Source organism: Orbicella faveolata, unplaced genomic scaffold (assembly GCF_042242905.1).
Source record: "Orbicella faveolata isolate gen_17 unplaced genomic scaffold, um_ofav_v1 contig_17, whole genome shotgun sequence".
In the NCBI taxonomy this organism is placed as follows: Eukaryota; Metazoa; Cnidaria; class Anthozoa; order Scleractinia; family Merulinidae; genus Orbicella; species Orbicella faveolata.
In genome coordinates, this window is record NW_028301544.1 from 129,405 (window position 1) to 140,384 (window position 10,980).

Sequence of the window (10,980 nt, forward strand, 5' to 3'; positions counted from 1 at the left end):
ATGAGCGGGATGCCATGTCTTTCTTTGAATTCATCAATTCTCAACATCCCAACATCAAATTTACTTTCGAGAAGCAGAACGACGATAAACTTTCCTTTTTGGATGTTCTAATTGACAACTCTTCGCATGACTGCGTTTTTTCAGTTTTTCATAAAAAAACCTACACTGGTCTCTTAACAAATTTTTTTAGTTTCACTCCGTTTCGCTATAAAATTGGCCTTGTCCGTACTCTCATTGACCGAACTTATAAAATCAACAACACTTCTTCCGGTTTTGAAAACGATTTGATCAAGCTTTCGGACACTCTAAAACGTAACTCGTTTCCTTCACACATCATTGAAAAAACCTTCAAGCGGTATCTTAACAAGCCTTCTGATCAAAAAAGCCGCAACGTTAATGATGAAAACAATATACGCTATTTTAAGCTTCCTTTTATCGGCCAGTACTCTAGAATAACGGAACTCAAACTACGGCAATTACTTAAACGTTTTTGTGAAACGGATCTTAATATCAAATTAGTTTTTACTTCTTTCAAAATCAAGAATATGTTCAGTTTTAAAGATCGTACTCCTGATGCTCTAAAATCCATGGTAGTTAATCAATTTACTTGTGCGGGATGTAATTCCTGTTATATTGGTGAAACCAGTCGCCATTTTTCCACCAGGATTAAAGAACATACAGTAAGCGATAAAAACTCGCATATTTTTAAACATCTTTCTCAATTTTCTTCATGCAGGGGCATGTACACACCTTCTTGTTTTCGCATCTTAGACTCAGCGAATAGCTCTATTGATCTTAAACTTAAAGAAGCCTTTTATATTAGTAAGAACAAACCTGACCTTAACAAACAGTTACATCACTTCAACACCTTTTTAACTCTGTAATTTCCGTTTCCACTGTTTTGTAATGCATATTGTAAATAATTTATTCATATTTTGTAGTATATAACTTGTGTCACGTATCATTAGTCACTCTATTAAACTGAAGATGGCATAAGCATGCCGAAACATATCTTTAAAAACTGTTGTACGTTTTATGGGATAATTTTAATTCTCACGGGACGTGATGGGAAAGCTTAAGTTAGATTTACTTGCCATTTCCATTTTCTAGAATGAAATTATAATTTAGAGTCAAGTGAATAGTGTTTTGTTATACCTTCCAACTAAATTACGCTTTCCGATTGGAGGAGAACGTTTCACGTCCCATGGGTCAAAACTCACTAACTCCCTAAGGCGAACAAAACTTATTAACTCCCTCGGGAAACAACAACTTGAACTTTCGACTCGCACGTGATCAGGTCGTGCACCTTGAAACGGCCGCAAATTTGTGTGCCAGTCAGCCTGATGTCAAATCAGGCAACGTTTCTCACTAGAGAAGGCATTCATTATTCAAGAAAAGGGATTTTTAATTCGGCAAAAACGTATTAGATTAACAAAGGGAAAATTTGAAAATTTTGTGTCTTCAAGCTTTTAATTTGGCGCCAAAAATAGGTTGCCCGCGTTCGGCCATTCGTCCGGTAGGAAGATAATTGTGTCATTTACAACAACATATGCTGTTCCTCGTCAAATCAAATCTTGAATTCTCGAGTTAAGCATTAGAAGGAGGCAAAGCAACTTAAGTATTGTCTTTATTTTCGTAGGCTGCGAAGAAAAAGACTGTTATCGTGTCGTTTCGGTAGGACAGTTCGGTTTGACTGCCGCTCATGCTGCAAGCACAGCCACCGTAGGCGTCAAGCAAATCATTTTTTCGCAGTTTTTTTCTATTTTTCATTCGGGAGGTATAACAAAACACTTAATGACTGGCCCCTCAGAAAACAGTAAATTTTGTTTCCCTTCGACCCTCAACATTGAGGGTCTCGGGGAAACAAAACTCACTGTTTCCGTTGGGCTGGTCATTAAGAGCTTATTGTCAGTCAATTGTGTTGTAAGTCAGGTCCTTTGAAAGTGATTGGTCATTACAGCCGTGCAATGCAATGGCAAATCTACTAGGGCTAAGTTATATAGTAATGTCGCTTTTGGTTAAAGATTTAGTTTACTTCTCTTTTTAATTTTTAGCGTCTTAAGTCTAAACACAGGTCTTTATGTTTAAGGAAACATCGAGATGTGTTTTGAGAATTTCGTTACTATTATTGCTATTAATAGTGCAAATATTGTTACAGAATTAGAATTTAACTCAGAATTATAATTTCATTTATGTCCTGTAGAAACGTCTCGTACGGAAGTGATTATTTCTTGCCAATTTATCTTTGCTGATATTGTGTGTGATTATTGTAATAAATCTGCATATGGAGGTTTTTAGATGACAATGGACCCTGTATTGTATTGCACTGGTTATTAATTATGTGTCATATTAAAACCGTTTGTATAGTCCCAGACATCACTAACGTTTTATGTTTATATTTCGTATTGTTCTCGCGTTTTGGTTCGTTCTTACGCATGATCTATTGGAGGACAGACGTATAGATGAAGTGCTTAAATGTTTTGGTTTCTTTATTTTATAAAACAAATCGATTCCACGTTGCCATGCGTCTGTTCAATAATAGATCACACATGACGTCAAAGTGTGGTAAGAACATCTGTGACACACTCACCTTATGGTTCGTGTGCCGCTTTTTTGTTGTAGCCTTTACCACATTTTGATGTCATCTGTGATGTATTTTACTGAACAGACGCACAGTAATTTAGAATCTAGCTGTTAAATTGATTAAAATGCCGAAGAAGTGAACGACTACTGTAATTCAATGACTGGGGCACCATCCAAAGTGTGCATTCATTGTAATACTATTTTCATGAGGCCTTTGATTTAAAATGATCAGTAACCTTTGAAAGTCAACCAGTGAAAACTTATATCATTGGAAATTCAATCTATCCATCTATAAATCTATCAATCAATCATGCAATCATTCACTATAATCTATATATCACAATGATCTATATAGTTTGAATTAGAGATGAAAATGTATTTTTATTTGTACCTTTTAAATGTTTGAAATCCAAGCTGGCAGACCCAAGATGGAGGACACTTTGAAATCTGTGACGTCATTTTGAATTTCTGTGACGTCGTGATCGACATGTATTATACTAAAGTAAACATTTTTTAAACGCTCTACACCCCAGAAAAGTTTTATTGCTATTGAGTGAATACCCTTTGAGGTACATAGGGCACCACCTTCCCCTTTCCAGCTCTCCCCCCTCCCCCCCTCCCATGCAGGCTCACAAACAAAAACAAAAAAAAAAAAAGGAAAAGTTTTAGGAAAAGATTCGATCCCTAGAAGAGAAATTTAGATATAATGGGTCCAAAAATGCTGTTGCTTTGGGAATGTTAAATGAGAAACAGTTGACATATCCTAATTTTGCGAAGGACAAATGAAGAGCTTGAACTGAAACTTTCATTAAGGTTACTGTAGACCTTCAGGGGTGCCTTCCGGAAAATGCTTTCTTTATGCGTTGCCTTAAAGAAAACCACGGCAAATTATATATCAATGTAAAGCTAGTAAACTGTAGAATCCGAAAATAACAATATATTTTGCTATTTTTGTTTTGACAGGCACGCGCGAGCCTAAAAACGCAAAAATGGCCGTAGTTGCTAAACTGAATTACCAGCCTTTGTGTTACCGCGGACATCAAAACTAATTGGACACTATCAATCAGGAGATGATGGGCTAACAAAGAGTGTGAGGCTTATTCGATATTTCTATTGGTTGCTTAGAAAATCTCTTTCAAAGTTGGACAATAGAAAATTTTCTGACTGCTGTTACTCAATGGGGCGTCACAGGAAAAATATTTCGATTTTCGCAAAATCCTCACAAACAAACATTTTGTCCAAGTATCGTGGAAATCCGATAAATCTACATACCCTATTAATTCATTTGAATAGAGGTACTTCACGCAAAAATAAACCCTAAGTTTTCGGCCTCGAATGAAATTCACAGTTTTCGCACCACACTGAGGCGGTTCTTTACGTGGCCATGCCGCCAACCAATGAAACACAGCTTTCAACTCCCAGGCGGGCTACAGTAACGCTCCCCGGGAATGAATGTGCAATGTTTATATTTACAGTATATCTTTATATCTTACATCGTCTGCCATGAAACATTCAGCATCTAAGCCGAATCAGCAGATAAATGGTAAAGAAGTAAAACAGAAAAAAGAGGAATGCTAGCGGAATAGCCTTGAACACGCCTACTCGGCGAGCCGAGTCGAGTGCGGATATTTACACATTTACGAAAAAAGACTAAACGCGCAATTCATCGGCCTGTCTGTTTTAGTATAATATGGAAAAACACTCTATAAAGAAGGGGAAAGGAGCGTTTGGAGAAGCTGCCTTGTCAGATGTCAGCTGATTAAATTCGTCGGTAATTCCGCGGCAGTCAACTTTTGTGCCAGAAGAAGCTAGAGCAGGGCATCGACGAAACATTCGCTTGCGATTTGCGCTTGCGTTTAAATGTGGGAATGCGAAGCGTCTAGTCTATCACTTAAGAGAAGAAAACAATCAACAAAAGCCAAGATTTCTCTGCGAGAAATTGCAAGAAGTAAACAAAAAAAGCGAAATTCGACTCCGCGGATGAGATCAGTTGCCGCCAAAATTGTTACTGCTCCACTCAAAGGTTGACACATTTTAATTGGCTTATCACGGTTTGCGGTCATTGACTCGTTTTAAGAATTTACGTTTTTGTGGATAACTCGTTCGCGTTTTAAGTTTTTGAAATAACTTTTTTTGGAAAATTCAGATAAAGTAAACGTCTTGAATTTGGTGTAAAAAAAAAAAATTTTGGACAAAATAGGCCCTTGAAGGTCTACAGTAACCTTAAGTAATGACCGGTAATGGGTCTGGGGCTCGCGTCTGTTAGATATAAGGGGACGCGTAAAGGTCTCAGTAACAAAAGGAGTGCCGAACGAGGTCCGTAACTGGCTTGTTAAACGAGCCAAACAATGACCACATCCTTAAACACAACAACAACAGTTATGTTACGTCAGTTGTCAGTACCAATCAAAGAAAAGCAAGAGACTAAAGTCCCTGGAAGCTACGACGGAGCAAATAGAAACCAAACTTTGGAATTGAGGTCAATTAGGGTTTTCAATAAGTTTGGTAGATAATTGGAAGTTGACTATCGTTGGCGAAGAAAAGAAAGCCGCTCACTACATTTTATTGCCTTGTTTCAATAATGCCTCTGCTTACAACTAAGCTCGAGGTCTTCATTTCAGTTAACAAGTTTAATTACAACACGCTTGGACGTTCAAGCCCGTTAAAAAAGTAACAACAGAACTTAGGAAGCAATTATTAATGAGTTTTTCTCTTGTCAGAATACGCCATTGGTGCCCATGCCCTCCTCGGTTTAACTCTCCTTGGATAGACTTCTTGAATATTCAGCTTCGGTTTCATCTGAAAAGCAGCGGTATTCCCTCATGGCTTCGCAATTTTTTTTCTTCCTTTGAACCCTTAAACTTCGCTGAAAAGGAGAAAATACATAATTTAGATTAAGTCTTTGCCAACCGGAGTGATGTACAATAAAGTTTCAGTAATCATTTATCGTTGAGATTAGCGTTAAGTTTATGGAAATCAATAGTTTAAACCCAGGAGGAAGCTATAGCGCGGTTTTCACTTTATCATCGAAAGTAACACGCCATTTCCGAGATGTCCTTTTTCTCTGCGTCAAAACGAGTCTTGGTGCGAAACCATTCATATGAAAATGCTTTTTATCGATAAGTTCATTTTCATGCAAATCAAACTCATTTTCATAAGAAAAGTTTTGCACGAGGACTCGTTTTGAAACAGAGGCGAAAGGCAACTCAGAAATGACCTATTCGGGCTTGCTTTGGTTTTGTATTACCACGTTAAGTGGTTGGCTGAGGAAAACTCGCGCCACTCTGTCATCCAATCGAAGTAAAACCAGAACCAATCGCTACTCCCCTGCACACTTATTTTCCCGTTCTTTACGTCGGCTGCAAGTATTTGCTTGAGTTTTTGATTGGTTTACTGGATTATCTGCCTCTTGTGTGATTTGCCAGAGTGATTACTTTGGTTTTTGTTTTACGACGCTCAATTGAAAAGTGCCCCATTGACAAAGACATTAACCTTATACGTGAGTTTTTCATATGGGGTTTGGGTCTCCCATTCGGCCATATTGTATTTAATGACGCCACAAATGCTACATCACAAAAGAGCTCTCCGTCATTTTCATCAAAATAACAAGATCGTATCGGCTTACAAGAAACATATTGGATCTTGCAACACTGTTCTTTTAGCATATTAATGACATCAATGTCAATAATTGCTTGGCATATTTTTATGTGGACCACGGTGGTTTAATTTGGAGAAAATTTAAGAAGTTCTTGCTGAATGTATTCTTAAACACTGCAAAAATCTTTCTACTCTTTAAAAACTCTTTTTACCTATGATAATAGATGTAAATATTAATACAACCCCCTTCCGAAATGAAGATTCATAATATTTACAGCATAGTCTGTAAATATTATCTTTTACTCCCACCTCAGTGCTACCATAGAAGTGCACCAATATCGCGGACACATTAATTTTTCCACATATTATCCCAAACACTGGGTTCTAAAGGACACTGGAGGACATTGTTTAGTTAAAATTGAAGTAACTTTCTGGTTGTCACCTTAACTCCTATGATCTATGAGCTTGTTAATATGTACAGTTTCAAATTTCGAATTTTTCGACGTCAAGTGAAAATGATCTATAACATACTAGCAATTACAAGAAAGACATGATCACGAAGAATGTGAAAGTAAACGAGTGACAAAACACAACGTTTGTTTGGGAGCAAGTTGAGCAGAAGAAGATCTCTTATGTGCGTTGAGTTATATTACGTATACGTTTTTTAAGCACCCTGAGCTGTTAAGTGTGTTAAAACGTTAAAATCATGAAAATTTAAAAAACCCTATTTACGAGCATTAACCGAGCATTTTAGTGACTTTTGGGGGGAGGGGAGACCGAGCATTTTAGCTGCAAAAATGGAGCAGTAAGGTGGAGCATTTTAGTGGGGAAATATAAGCATAATGTACAAAAAGCCTAATACCGACATGGCTACCGTAATGCCATGTAAAAATACTCCATTGCGATAAGACAGTAGCCAGTGATGAAAGCTGCTGATTGTGACAGCGAGTGTTTATTTTCACTTTTACATTGCTAATAGAAGGCATGCTGAGGCTTATTAGTATTGTTATTATCATTATTATTATTATTATTATTATTATTCACAAAAAGCACAAGTTCAGTTTGCCATCAACTTCACTAGTTCTTTTTATTTTTTTAGTTATTTATTTCAATTTAGTGGCCAGTGATTACACAAAAACTAGATGAAATACTATATAATCCAAAAAAGTCCCATATTGATGGTCAGCAAAAGAGATGTTAATCCCCATGCAAGGCAGACCACCTGATAAAATAAAAGCATGTTTAACAGCTAAATCAAACATTTCTTGAAGTTAAGTAGTCCCTTACTGACTTTTTAAAACTAGAAATACTTGAAGCCTGACGAACTTAGACTGTTCATAGCCCTCTATTTTCTGGTATCTCTATTCGATCGCTGAACGCGCGAACAGAACAGCCAGAGAATTGGACGCCAGCGAAACACGGAGGACTGTACTGGGTAGGGGCTTCGCTCACACGCCCCACGCCCGAACCCCCGCGTGCTTCGCGCTCGCTTCTCTCGCTTTTTCTTTCGCGTGCGTAAAAAGAGAGGCTGTGAACAGTCTAGACAACCTGACAGTGGCAACACATTCCACATGTGAACACAATCCTATTAAATAAGTCCTAGCATAATTCTTCGCCACTCCTACACCTCAAGGGGTATCCCACAAAACGTGAATAAAATTTGATAGAGGTTTTGTCTATATTAAAATACCCGTTGATGACTGAAAAATACATCAAACAAAAAACTTCTGTCCCCTACAGATAACAAGTGTAGTTGTAGTGGTGAAGTGATTTCACTCCATCACTCCTTCGCTCCTTCGCTCCTTCGCTCCTTCACTCCTTCGCTACTTCGCTCCTTCACTCCGTCACTCCGCCACTCCTTCACTCCGTCACTCCTTCACTCCTTCACTCCTTCACTCCTTCACTCCTTCACTCCTTCACTCCTTCACTCCTTCACTCCTTCACTCCTTCACTCCTTCACTCCTTCACTCCTTCACTCCTTCACTCCTTCACTCCTTCACTCCTTCACTCTTTCACTCCTTCACTCCTTCACTCCTTCACTCCTTCACTCCTTCACTCCTTCCCTCCTTCCCTCCTTCCCTCCTTCACTCCTTCACTCCTTCACTCCTTCACTCCTTCACTCCTTCACTCCTTCACTCCGTCACTCCTTCACTCTTTCACTCCTTCACTCCTTCACTCCTTCACTCCTTCACTCCTTCACTCCTTCACTCCTTCACTCCTTCACTCCTTCACTCCTTCACTCCTTCACTCCTTCACTCCTTCACTCCTTCACTCCTTCACTCCTTCACTCCTTCACTCCTTCACTCCTTCACTCCTTCACTCCTTTACATAAAGAAACCCAGGGAGGGGGAACTCCCATATGAAAAGGCAAGGGATGCTCGTCGGAAAATTTGAATTTAACTTCCAAGGGACGTTGCTTGAGCTTCATTAGACGCCTAAAACATACCACTAGAAACGAATAGGTTTTATTACTAGCCACTGTTCAAGAAAGGATCCCGCGCGCACTTGTAGACCCTACTCACGTACTCGAGACATCAGCGGAAATCAAGCCTGAAAACAGAAATTAAATGAGAGCGTTTCTTTTATTATTTCCTCGAGTGCACCCTAAAGGATACTTTGACAGCTAAAAATGATGACGTTTCGTCATCAACACCCTAAGTGAGACCAGAATCCTTGATTTCTACCCGAGACGACGAACATCCCCGACCTTTTCATATAGGAGTCCTCCCCGGGTTTCGAACATCAACCGTCTACGGAGGACATATTTAGGTCCGCACTTAACATTCCCATCAGGAATTGTCTGAAAAAGTGAGACAATTTGTTTTTTCGTGAGTACACAATTCATTTTCAATTTCAACTATGGTTACGCTTTAGGATTTAAAATCTTTTTAGCTTGAATTTGCATATTATCCTCTTCCTTTCAGGTTTGTTAAAAACGATCCCATGCACTTTATTGATATCGCCACCTACTTCTACGACGCTTGTGTTGACATGGTATAAGTTGAGGATCACTTCTTATGCTCTAGATTTCTTTGGTTTTCGGTTATGAAATGGCCAAAGCTAAAGAAGTCTACAAACCAGACTGAAAAAAAGATAGAAAGTTTAACGTTAACATTAGAGATCTCGGAAGGGGAGTGACATTTGAGGGGGGGACCGTTCAGGGGAAGGGGGAGAAGGATTAGTAATCCTACAGTCTCAGTAGTTATGGAAAGTTTTTGAGATACTTAAGGGTTGGCCCACATTAGGGGACATATTGCGGGGACGTTAAACTTGAACAACCCCCTTCGTGTGTACCCACCAAGCCACTGCTGGTAAAATTGGTATCTTAGTTTTCAAATCATTAAGTTACATTGAAACCCATCTTAAGTATATAACCTGAGCACCGACTACAACTCGAAAATTACCTATGGCAAATTACGAGTTAAAAATGGGAAAAATTAGTCCCTCCTCATTTTCAAGTAGACACAAGCTAGATTTCTCAGCAGACTGTCAACAACGACAACAAGAACAATAAGCTTTATTTAAACTCAGTAATAGAATATAGCACACAAGGTGCAAGTTTGACCGAACCAATTTAGAGATAATTTGTTAGATTTAGTGTGTTTTCTGTCATTACCATTTTTTCATGATAGCAATGAGTTAATCGTTGTTGAAAAGATAACAAAGAACATTTCACGATTTGCGTTCATGAAAATCTTCCCGCTCGCCCAAAGGGAAATTCGCTTTGGTTTGCAAAATTTTATAATTCAGGCTCTGCATCAATGCTAAGTTGTGTTTGTAAAGTTCTGTTTGTTTGTTTGTTTGTTATTTTTAATTTATTGTCGAATAAACGCAGACCACAGGAAACCCGAACAACATAATCATTTACATTCATGTAAAATAACATGTAAAACTAGTGTATCTAAGAGACAGTAATGCTGCGTCACATTCCGCTGATAGTGTGATTTAAATGAAAGTGTAATACACGGCTTACGCTTCTTAGTTTGCTTTATGATATAGAGGTAATGTGGCAAAAAAACAATAAAAGACGCTTTTTCTATGTTTTATATTCTGATAAAACACGGGTTTTTGACCAATCATAGCGCGCGCAGGGTCTTATCTATATTATAAAAATGTGCACGCATGCTAAAGGATGAAAGCCCAATAAGTAATCTGCGCGCACTCCAAGGAAAACATCAGTGCTTTTCAATATTTTGTGACGTCACCATGAGCACAAAAAGCAAAACATCGCGAAACCCGAAAGAAGGACCAGGGTCTTTCATTACATTCACTTGAAGCAGAGCAGAAGTTTAAAAGATAGAACCTAACTATGTTTTTATATACATACATAGTTTTTGCAGTTCTACCGTTTCCACGCAGTTCACCCCAGCACGAGGAAATTTCCAAATCGTGCGAAGACGAAATGCGCCAACCCACCTGCCTATTATAAAAAGATACCTCCTTCCCGGTACTGAAATACATAGAGACGACTGGCAGGCACATGCAAGACTGCGCATTGTCTCTGCTCATCGTGTCGTGGTACACGCCCGTCACATTTCGTAGACCCAAGAACAGGTGTTCATACTCAGGAGGTTGAATCCTATTGGAGTCAACCTAAACTTGGTCAAAAGCGAAAGAAAGGACTTAAAGGGGAGGTCTTACAATCATACATCGACGATAGAATGTGGCGTCAGAGAAGAGGAAGTCATCGGTGCTTCATGCGATATTTTCTTGCAATTTTCCCTCCACGTTTTCCTACCGATAACCCAGTGCTCTGATAAATTATAATTATTTCCTTCTTAGGTTTGACCTCACGAAAGT

At 38.7% G+C, this 10,980-nt stretch overlaps 1 protein-coding gene across 1 annotated transcript in view; it reads left to right on the top strand.

Annotated features, from left to right (window-relative positions):
* LOC110069646 (uncharacterized) overlaps positions 1 to 10,980 on the top strand; it is a 57,591-nt gene that overhangs the window by 13,648 nt on the left and 32,963 nt on the right. The gene's annotated exons all lie outside the window — the stretch shown is intronic.